This window comes from Felis catus, chromosome F2 (genome assembly GCF_018350175.1).
Source record: "Felis catus isolate Fca126 chromosome F2, F.catus_Fca126_mat1.0, whole genome shotgun sequence".
NCBI lineage: Eukaryota > Metazoa > Chordata > Mammalia > Carnivora > Felidae > Felis > Felis catus.
The window spans coordinates 31,783,506-31,795,676 of record NC_058385.1 but is presented as its reverse complement, the minus strand read 5'-3'; positions in this window follow the sequence as shown (position 1 = coordinate 31,795,676).

Below are 12,171 nucleotides of genomic sequence, written 5' to 3'. Positions count from 1 at the left end.
TTAGCACAGAGCCCGATGTGGGGCTTGAACCCACAAACCATGAGATCATGACCTGAGCTGATGTCAGATGCTTAACTGACTGAGCCACCCAGGTGCCCCTCTATGTGTCAGTTCTTGTTCCAGCACCATAACTATCTGATGATTACAGCTTTGTAACATAACTTGAAGTCCAGAATTGTGATGCCCCCAACATTGCTTTTCCTTTTCAAGATTGCTTTGGCTATTTGAGTATTTTGTGGTTCCATACAAATTTTAGGATTGTTTATTCCAGAGGATACAAAAATAATGATGTGAAGGGATACATGCACACTGATGTTTACAGCAGCACTATCAACAATAGCCAAATTATGGAAATAGCCCAAATGTCCATCGATTGACGAATAGTTAAAGAAGTTGTGGTATATGTATACAATGGAATATTACTCAGCCATAAAAACAGAATGAAATCTTGCCATTTGCAATAACATGGATGGAGCGAGAGTGTATTATGCTAAGTGAAATAAGTCAATAAGAGAAAGACAAGTACCATGTGATTTCACTCATACATGGAATTTGAGAAACAACACAGATGAACAAGGCGGGGGAAAAAGATGAGAGGGACAAACAATAAAAAGACACTTAAGTATAGAAAACAAACTGTGGTTTACTGGGGGGGAGGTGGGTGGGGTGATGTGATAAATGGTAATGGGCACTAAGGAAAGTACTTGTGATGAGTACTGGTTGTTGAATGTTAAGTGATGAATCACTAAATTCTACTCCTGAAACTAATATTACACTATATATTAAGTGACTGGAATTTGAAAAAAAACTTAAAGCAAACAAACAGGATAGTATCTAAAAGTAAGTAAAAAATAGCAAGAAAAAATGAAAACAATTTTTAAAAAGGGTATTTTTAAAACACAACAATTTATGATAGAAATAAGTGTATATGGGGGTTCCCGGGTGACTCAGAGTTAAGTGTTTGACTTCAGCTCAGGTCATGATCTCACAGTCCATGAGTTGGAGCCCACATTGGGCTCTGTGCTGACAGCTCACAGCCTGGAGTGTGCTTCAGATTCTGTGTCTCCCTCTCTCTCTGCCCTCCCCTTGCTTGCTCTCTGTCTCTCTGTCTCTCTGTCTCCCTGTCTCTGTCTCTGTCTCTCTCTCAAAAATAAACATTAAAAAAAGTTAAAAAAATAAGTGCATATGTTTTAGACATCAACAAATATGGCCTCTACATATACACACATATATAATGCAAAAAAGTCATAATTTCATTATAAATTGGGAAAATCCAAATAGTATGTCATATTTTGATACACATTTCAAAACATGATAGATGAATATAGCAAGGTTATGTGAGATTTCATCTAGTTAATTTAACATCCATACAATATCTATACCTATAAGTGCAAATTCATGTCATTGAAATAAATTATTGATTACAAATTTCATCTCTTTCAAGATATAAATATAATATAATCTATATTCCTTTAACCACAATCGAATTAGAAATCTTGCAATCTATTTTATTTTTGCTGGTAAATATTCTCTGTCCTTTCCTTTAGAAAAGATTATACCTGCTGATTACTTAATTGCAAATTTTGCTATTTGATTTGCTTTGGGGAATTATGTACAAACAGAATTGATATGTGACATTACAAATTTTTGAGAGTTTCCCATAGCTTTATTGGTATATAATTGACATATAACATCATATAAGTTTAAGGAGTGTACTGTAATGATTTGTGTATCAAATCACATGTATATTACAAAATGTGTATATTTGATACACATGTATATTGCAAAATGATGACCACAGTAAGGTTAGTTAACACATCAATCAACTGACAGAATTACTTTTTCAGTGTGTAATGGTTAGTCTCATACAAAAACAGCAGTCTACAACCTCTTAATTGTTGGCTTTCTCTTTTCGGTGTATGTAGCCATGAGTTCTTATCCTCAGTAATCAAGGAATTTAAAAAAGTGACATTTATCTCAGAATCTACTAGTTATTTGAAAAACATAATACTTATTTCATATAAAAATCTAATATTTTGAGATAAGAGAAATTTCAAATAGCATAAACTCTTTTATATTTCGATAGACGATTGTGTTAACAGTTTTTGTAGACGGCTTATCAAACTCAACACCAAAGCACATGCCATTTATTGACCTTAATAGAGTACTAAAACTCAGACAAATATTTTGTTCCCAAACACTCATATTTATTTATATATTTATATAAATTTCTGATTCTTATCTATAAAAGCAAAAAAAAAAAAACCAACCAGGAAATCAACTATCTCTTGAAGAAACAGTTACTTTGTTTTTTTCCCTATTAATCTAAAGTTATGCTTATGAGGGTTTTAGGCAATTATTTAAAATATTGCCAACAGTTTCCTAGTTACAGTATGTTCTGTTTTGTAAACCATGAATATCTGCTACGCTATATCAAATTGTAACCTGAAAACAAATAAAAATATACTTTCAAAGTAAGAGATACCAAAATGTTGGATAATTCCTCAAGGCATAAACAGCATGATATGAATTGCTTCATGAATGAAAGATAATTTACTGATAGGTATCAACATTTTAACTGGTTTTAAAAGTACCACATTTAGAGTTAAGAGAGGTACTCACAGACTAGTAAGTAAATATTTGTGAAAAAATTTAAATAAGGTAAAAGGAGAGAAATATAGGCACATATGAAACCAATTCTTATCATTTTTCAACACAATAAATATACTTTAAATAATCAATTAACTAGTAATTAACAAAAGTACTGATCCAGTATAGCTGTTCTTGTAAGTCAATTTTAGGAATACTAACTACCTCAATGAACTTTTTTCAAATAATTAAAGGATTAACTAAGAACTAATCACATCCTTTCAATTTATTTCACTCAATGGGGGTGTTGGGTCACAGTTGTTTAAAAGGAGACTATTAGAGGCTCTTTTTGCCTCATTTATTTACAAACATAAACAGAAATTTTAACATGGATTGTAAAGCTTAGAAAGAAATGCATGAAACAGTATGTTCATTGGTCCCTGGATAAGGAGAAACGTATTAAACAGTAATTAAAAAATGGAATTCTTATAATGTGTTGAGCTGTTTATTCTTAAATAAGTTTAAAGTCTTCAGAGGAAAAAAAACATTACCAAAGAGAGTGATAACCTTAAGGTTAAAGAACCTTAGGGTACAGATTCAAAATTATGGTGTATATGGTTAATACTATCAGAGGGAAAGAGCTTATGAGCATGAGATAAAATAACTCTTCTTATTAAAGAAGGGCCCATTAATGAGATTAAGTAGTATTTTATCATATTCTTTAAAATATTCCCCCAGTTCCCATGTTGGGTTTTGGCTTCTCAAATAGCTTTTCTATTTGTATATGTTCCTATATACAAATTTGTATATATTGTCTACATTTTAATTAATGGAATGAAGTAAATATTTCATTAATTAAAGGGAAAGCATTATCATTATTTGTTTGACATTTCCTCTTTTATCAGTGTCTTTTCACTTATTTTTCTATATTTTATTTTATCATATGATGATTTGCCTCAGTTCAAGTCCAAGATTGACTACTGAAGTAATTATGTTAATAAACATATGAATATTTATTTTATTTTGTTATGGATTTGACTGTACTGAAAAATTGATGATTTTGCTTCACTATAGCTAGAGAATTTAAATCTATCAAGTATCTAAATATTGGTAACTCTTCTGGGATAATAGGGACTACATAGAAAATAGTAAATGTAACAAATAAATGTCCAGGTAAAATATGACAAGTATTAAGATATTTTATACCCCCAGGGTGCTTAGGTGGCTCAGTCAGTTAAGCCTCTGACTTTGGCTTAGGTCATGATCTTGCACTCCATAGTTCGAGCCCCACACCGGGCTCTGTGCTGACAGCTCAGAGCCTGGAGCCTGCTTTGGAGTCTATGTCTCTTCCTCTCTCTTCCCCTTGGCTCTCATGCTCTCTCTCTCTCTCCTCTCCCTCTCTCTCTCTCTCTCTCTCTCTCTCTCTCTCTCTCTCTCTCCCCCTGTCTCTCTCCATCTCTCTCCATCTCTCTCTTTCTCTCTCAAAAATAAATAAAAATTAACAAAAAATTTTAAAAAAGGATATTTTATATCACCCAAACCTGTCACCTTGCAAATAACTAATTAGAATATATTCAGTGTCAACATGGATATGAGGAAGTAGGGAGTTTTGAAATTAGACATTTTATTTTACAATGGAATGGTAAGGTGGTAGGAAGTGAAATAAAAGGAGTGTATATACAAATATGTAAAAGAAAAAAGAAATGACAAAAATGCAAAATGTATTACAAATGCATATATTCTCCAAATAGAATAATATGAAAAGAAATTGTAGGAATTTACGAAAATCAAAAGATGGAATAAATAATGCAAGATTTCAAATGTTGAATTATAAATATTTTACAGAAATGCAGCATGAATTTTAATAGTAAACTGTTTAATTTGTTGTAAATTAAATATTTCACTAGACCCAAAAGATTGGTGTTCAGAAATAAACATGCTATTTTTCCTATTAAATAATCTATAAGAAAATTTGATATTTGTTTTAATATATGTGCAAATTGTGTTATGTAAAATCATGTTCATAAGGAAATAAAAATATGTAATAGACACATGAAACAAAAAATAGAATTCAAGTTGTTTATAATATTCAAGAAATTATTAAGAATCATGGCAACTATATTATTCCTGGAAGAGTTTGATATTGAGAGCGATTGATAATTGTTTTTCTCTATAATCTGTCTGAAGCATTTGAGTTTAAAATTAAGGTATAAATGGACTACATGATAGATGTTAGATTAGATAGGTGTATAGGTAGGTGATAAAGATGATAATTAGATATTACTGTTTCTTTTTTTTTAATGTTTATTTTTGAGACAGAGAGAGACAGAACATGAACGGGGGAGGGGCAGAGAGAGAGGGAGACACAGAATCGGAAGCAGGCTCCAGGCTCCGAGCCATCAGCCCAGAGCCCGACATGAGGCTCGAACTCACAGACCGCGAGATGGTGACCTAAGTTGAAGTCAGACGCTTAACCGACTGAGCCACCCAGGCGCCCCAAGATGATGATTAGATAAATAAATGGATGGGTAGATAGATCAGATGACAGAGCATTCTCAAATAATTTTATACTTGAAAAACCCATAATTTTAAATAGAAAATTTGATCAGTAATGAGGTGGTGCTGTTCATCACTTCAGGTTAATACATTTAATCACTTGTTTGTCAAAAATGATAAACAGGTCAATAACTTATAGTTTATATTCACAGGAATTTGAGTACAATATCATTTGAACAAATTATAATTATCTTAATTATAATTATAATTATATAATATAATTTTATAATTATCTTAATTATAATTATAATATAATTATATAATATAATTATATAATAAGATAATTATAATTATCTTAATTATAATTCCTTTTTAAACTCATATCATTTTTTCTAACTTGAAATCAAATAAATTATGATAGCATAAGTACACAGATGTTTAGAATAAGATATAAATTTAAATATTTTCTAGTTATATGTAAGGTTATTAAAAAGATGAGGGACACATTAAAGCTCTGAATAGTCCAATGAAATGCCAGTTGTCATAAAGCATATCTGTTAAGACTGATCGTCATAATCTCCTTGCCACTGGTAAAATAGGAAACAAACAGTATCACAACCACAGCCTTCAATATTCACGTACATTGGAGACAATTGTGAATATATACCTTAAATCACAATTCAGTCCTCTATTTTAAGTTCCTTACTTTATCATGAACAAAATCCAGGGAATTAATTGATTCATTGATTAAACAGTGATTCAGTGACTTCATACTATGTGCCTGATACTAGGACAGATGGTGTAGTTAATCTTATGAGATGAAAGGAGCTTTTCATGGAAGACAGTGTTTTGGAAAACAAATAGATAAATAGATAACTAAGACTAGAATTTTATCAGGCAGGTGTAATGGTGATGACATATGCTTTGCAAAAGGAAGGGCAGGAGAGGAAGTGTGTGGGGGTTTGTCGGAAAACTTAGGGATAGGACATCTGCGGAGATCCTCAGGGAGATCATGTAGTCTGCTGTAATTTTCATAGGGGGTTTCAGAAAAAAAAAAAAAACTAGGAAATGAGTCTTAAATATTAAAACTTTTCAACCTAGTCTGTTGAAATATTGAAACAAATTGAAATAGTTTACTATACAGTAAAAAAATGTTACTATAGTAAACTCATATATTCTGAAAGTTTTCACAATAAATTTTACAAAAGAGTCAAATTTTTAATTTTCTGAAATTAATTTAAAAAACTCTCAAAGGAAAAATAAGTTATAATTTGAACTCATCTGCTTTTAGGACTTTCTTTATCCATATAACATTCTAGTTTTTGCAGTGTGCACGCACACAAGTCTGTGTGTGTGTGTGTACGTGTGCACATTTGCTCTGACTGGCTATCCTGCTCTTTATGGAGAGGTCTTCATTTCTTTTTATGTTAGGTATCCAAGCTCTTCAGTCATAGGTAAAATATCGCATAGCATGTATATAGCATTGGACTCTGGCCAGTTCTCTTTCTATAAGTCAGTTTAAGAATCAGAATTATCTCTTTATTGTGTCCTTATTTTATTCTGGCTCCCATTATCTATCAATACTTTAAGTAATGAGTTCTTGGAAATTGAAGGGCACAGGGATATTAAGCAGTGTATTTGAATTTAAAGTACTTAAATGTAAAACATGTTCCAAGCTTTTATATGAGATTACCATCCAAATATATGTGGTAAAGACTTTACAGAAGCCAAACTGAAACTGATACAAAGCCATATTAATAAAATGTTGATCCTAAACACACTATGGGTAGATTAAGGTTTTCAATAAATCTGTGTTGCTTTTTGTACGATTCACAACAAAGGGCTGCTTCTATTGAAGCTTATATACAATATTGATATCAACATAATTTTGAGGACCAAAGCTTTCTGTCTGCACTAACTCAGTTAATGCGCAATAACAAGGTGTATATAGCCTCTCCAACTTTGTTGGTTTGATAGTTTTGATAACATTACACAAGATATTTTAAAGGGAAAGCGAGAGGATGGACAAAGGACTTTGCTCAATAAGGTGAATCCATACCACTGACAGGTTTCTTTGCAATATTCCTGACAGCTAATCAAAGTCCTAGATTATACTGGTGTTGTTTTATGAGGAATCAATTTTATATGACTGTGAAATCAAAACTTAAGTAATTTTAAATGCTATCTAATGGGGAAATATCATAAATTCTCATTATTTTAAGATTTTATTCCAAAAAAATTGGTCTTTTTTAAAAATTTATTTTAGAGAGAGAGAGTACAAGTTGAGGAGAAGGGGGAAAAGGAAGGGAGGGAGAGAGAGAGAGAGAGAGAGGGAGAATCTTAAACAGGCTCTATGCTCAGCACAGAGCCTGATGCGGGGCTCGATCCCATGACCCTGGGATCATGACCTGAGCCAAAAATCAAGAGTTGGATGCTCAACAGACTGAACTACCCAGGTGCCCCCAAAGAAATTTTGATTATGGTAAAGACTTTACGTTATTTGTTCATTTTCTTCCATCATCAGAATCATACAATTGCTTTGATGGAAAAATTGGAAGTACCTGCTTATCATAAAGTAAATCACAAAGAGTAGAAGAATGAGACTTGGAGCACCTGGGTGGCACAGTTGGTTAAGTGACTAACTCTTGATCTCAGCTCAGGTCTTGATCTCAGGGTGATGAGTTCAAGTCCTGTGTTGGGCTCCCTGCTGGGCATCAAGCCTACTTAAAAAAAATAATAAGAGACTTGAGAAAGAACTTATTAATCTCTCTCAGAGAAGGGATTATGAAAAAGATATATAAAAACTACATACTTTGTTCTGAAGTCTCACAATTATTAGTGGTCCAAAACTTTAAGCTAGGTGTCTAATGTTAGGATTTAAAGATTCTTTTGACACAATACCATGACATTTGAATAGATGAAAGACAGAGCTCTTTGAGAGAAGGCTGAATCCAGACCACACAGGGGGTTGCACCTGAAGGCAGGGCTACAGCAAGCTAGAGCCGTAGGAGGCAGCTTATGGTTGGCAAATCATGTGAGGTTCATGGGCTTCCTATGGATTGGTTTATTGGAATAATTTTGCAGCCTCTGCAACATAGGCTCTGTTCATTGTTGTTAGATTCTAGACTCTGGCGGTGATTAGGGTGGTTGCAAAATAGTCTGGTGTATGATAGCATTAATAGGGAAGTCACTGGGTGTGGGCTTAATCAGTTGTTCAAATAGGTGAACTGACTAAGCCAGTCCTCCCACCTGAGTCAGGACAGCTTTTTTTAAAACACTCTAAAAAATCACCTCATACCTGTCAGAATGGCAGAAACACAAGAAAACACAAGAAACAAGTGTTGGCAAGGATGCAGAGAAAAGGGAACCCTCGTGCATTGTTGTAAACTGGGGCAGCCATTGTGCAAAACAGTATGGAGGTTTCTCAAAAAAAATGTAAAAGTACAACTACTATAATATCCAGATATTTCACTACTGAGCATTCACCCAGAGACTATGAAAGCACTAATTAGAAAAGATATATGCACCCCTATGTTTATTGCAGTATTATTTACAATAGCCAAATTATGGAAGCAGCCCAAGTGTCCATCAATAGATGAGTTCATAAAGAAGGTGTAGTATATACATGCAATGGAATATCACTCAGCCATACAAAAGAATGAAATCTTGCCATTTGCAGCAACATGATGGATCTAGAGAGTATAATGCCAGTGCCAGAGAAAGACAAACACCATATAACTTCACTAATATGTGGAATTTAAGAAACAAAACAAACAAAGGAAAAAAGAGACAAACCAAAAAACAGACTTAACTATAGAGAACAAACTAATGTCTACCAGATGGGAGGTAGGTGGGGGTGGGGTGAAATAGGGGAAGGGGATTAAGAGTACACTTCTCACAATGAACAATGAGTAACATACAGAATTTTTGAATCATATGGTACAGCTAAAACTAATATAACACTATAAGTTAACTATACTGGAATTTAAATTAAAAAAAGAAAAAGGACAATTCCCTCCCAAAAACAAATTTAAAAAACTCCTTTATTTACACCTAGGACCAATTCTCTCATCCACTATGTTGGTGGGATAGACATGATGCCAATAAAATGTGAAGATCAAAAATCTCAAGAACTTATAATCAGCGCATTAAACAGATTTGAATTAATGATTAAAGGCATGCTTTCAAATTTTAACATAACTGATGTCATAAATATTAAAATCTTTATGTACCTGGAAAAGGGAAACATAGGAAATAATTTCCTTTATTTTCTTAAATGAGCACTCTTAAGATCATAAGCCACATTTTATTAACAATTTAGCATTTTTTAAAGTTTATTTTTGAGAGAGAGCATGAGTGAGCGAGGGGCAGAGAGAGAGAGGGAGAGATAGAGACTCCCATGAAGGGCAGAAAGAAAGGGAGAGAGAGAAGAGAGAGAGAATCCCACATAGGCTCCACACTGTCAGCATGGAGCCCTACGGGGGGTTCGAGCTCACCCGATGTGGAGCTCAAACTTGAAAACTGTGAGTTCATGACCTGAGCCAAAGTCTGATACTTAACCACCTGAGTCACCCAGCGCCCCAGCCACATTTTTAATTTTTTTAAGTGTTTTGTGTTTGTGTTTAAAGATAATAATAATGGACTCCTAATAATCATTGTTGCCATGTCCTTATAATTTTCATAGCTACCTATGGTAAAAATCATTTGTAAGCTATAAATTATTAACATATTTTACATATATATACACATATATATGTATAAATATATATGTATGTATGTGTGTGTGTATATATATATGAAAATAGGAAATTTTTCTCAGGAAGTCTATATATATATATATATATATATATATATATATATATATATGTATATGTATATACACACACACACACACCACACACGCACACACACACTATTGACTTCAATATATATATATATACAATATATATATATTGGAGTCAATACACACACACACACACACACACACACACACACACACACACTATTGACTTCCTGAGAAAAATTTCCTATTTTCATATCTGTAATGTTATTTAGTGCCAGATATGGGAAAATAGGTATATCTTTACTCATAACAGGTCCATAACAGGAATTGATGCAATGTAGCTTTTTCTTTTTTTTCTTTTCTTCTCCTTTTCTTTTTTCTTTTCTTTTCTTTTCTTTTCTTTTCTTTTCTTTTCTTTTCTTTTCTTTCCTTTCCTTTCCTTTCCTTTCCTTTCCTTTCCTTTCCTTTTCTTTCTTTTCCTATCTTTTCTTTCTTTCTTTCTTTCTTTCTTTCTTTCTTTCTTTCTTTCTTTCTTTCTTTCCTTTTTTTATTAAGAGGCCAATATTGTCTGACCTAGGCAGAATAAGTGAGAACAATTGGAAAAAAATTTTTCTTTTTAAGATTCAGATTTCTAAGGTCACCTAGGTGGCTCAGTTGGTTGGGCGTCCAACATCGGCTCAGGTAACAATCTTGCAGTTCGTGAATTTGAGTTCCTGTGTCTGGCTCTGTGCTGACAGCTCAGAGCCTGGAGTCTGCTTGGGATCCTGTGTCTCCTCTCTCTGCCTCACCCCTGTTTGTGCTCTGTTTCTATCTCTCTCAAAATTAAATAAACATTAAAAAAAGGATCAGATTTCTATAATTTAATTACTTTTTTATTTGAATCAATTGTTATAAGCTGCTTCAAAATTATGAAAATCAACTTCTCACAAAGAATAATTTTAATGGATAGTATCAGATTTGTGCTTTGTCTAATGTTTTAGGAGTAGAGGAAAATTTATAATGCTTTCCTTACTCATATACCCAATAACAGACTCATAATCAGAACATTCCCAGTCTAATGAATGAGGATGACTTAATGGTTAAAGCAAATTCACCCATCATAGTTAATAGACAGAACTATAATATATAAACATAGGGATATATAGGTGTATAGGACTATCAACATTTGATCAAAGTTTGCCTCCATAAACAATGAGCATAGTTCAAGAAGCATCTATATCCAATCCTGAGTCACACTTATTTAGTTAACATTTTCCTCTACTATTAAGATTATAATAGAAAGCAAAACTCAGGGTTAAAGAAAATTAAGTTATTTTTAGTATTGTTACTGATTTTTACATATAGTTCGTTAATATATTTACTTAATCTAATAGGAAATAAAGATTACAACTTAAAATAATTAATTAGAGGGACAACTGGGTGGGTCAGTCATTTAAGCATCTGACTCAATTTCGGCTCAAGTCATGATCTCACATTTTGTGGGAAAGAGCCCCATGATGGGATCTTCACTGGCAGCATGGAGCCTGCTTGGGATTCTCTCACCCTCTCTCTCTGCCCCTCTCCTGCTCACATGCACTTGCACACACACACTATCTGTCTTTCAAAGTAAATAAATACTTTAAATTTTAAAAAATAAGATAAAATAGTTAGAAACAATTATTCATGATAATGTAATGGTGGGTACATATCATCATGTGTTTGCTGAAGATCAAAGAATCATGAGAAACAAAGAGCAAAATTTAATGTAAACTACTGACTTTAGTTAATAATAATGTGTCAGTGTCAGCAAATTTTTTCTAACAATTGTACTACAGTTCTGCAATAAATTACTAGTCAGGGAAGCTGTTTATATGTTAGGCTGATAGGTATATAAAAATTCTATGTACTATCTGCTCAATTTTTCTATAAATCCAATACTATTTTTAAAAATAAAATACGTTAAAAAAAAACAGAGGAAATGTGTTGAAGAACCATTGTATGTAAGCTGGAAGGGAATGTTAAGTGTTGAGTGTTCTAAAGGACCAGTCACTTTGGAAGAAAAAGATTATCAACTAACTCCAAACAGAAAAAGTTGAAATAGGAAATGCCAATTCCTAATAATTTCCTAGATTTTTAAACATTATGTACCAAAAACCCTGTCTTACGACTTTTTCACTTCTTTAACTCTATGCACTATTCACATGATTTAATCCAATTGTATTACTTTACATTCCATCTCTCTGTACTTACAATTCCCAAATTTATATCTCTGGCCAAATAGCTGGAGAGGAATCTTGGAACAGTCTTTGAATTTTCTCTCTATA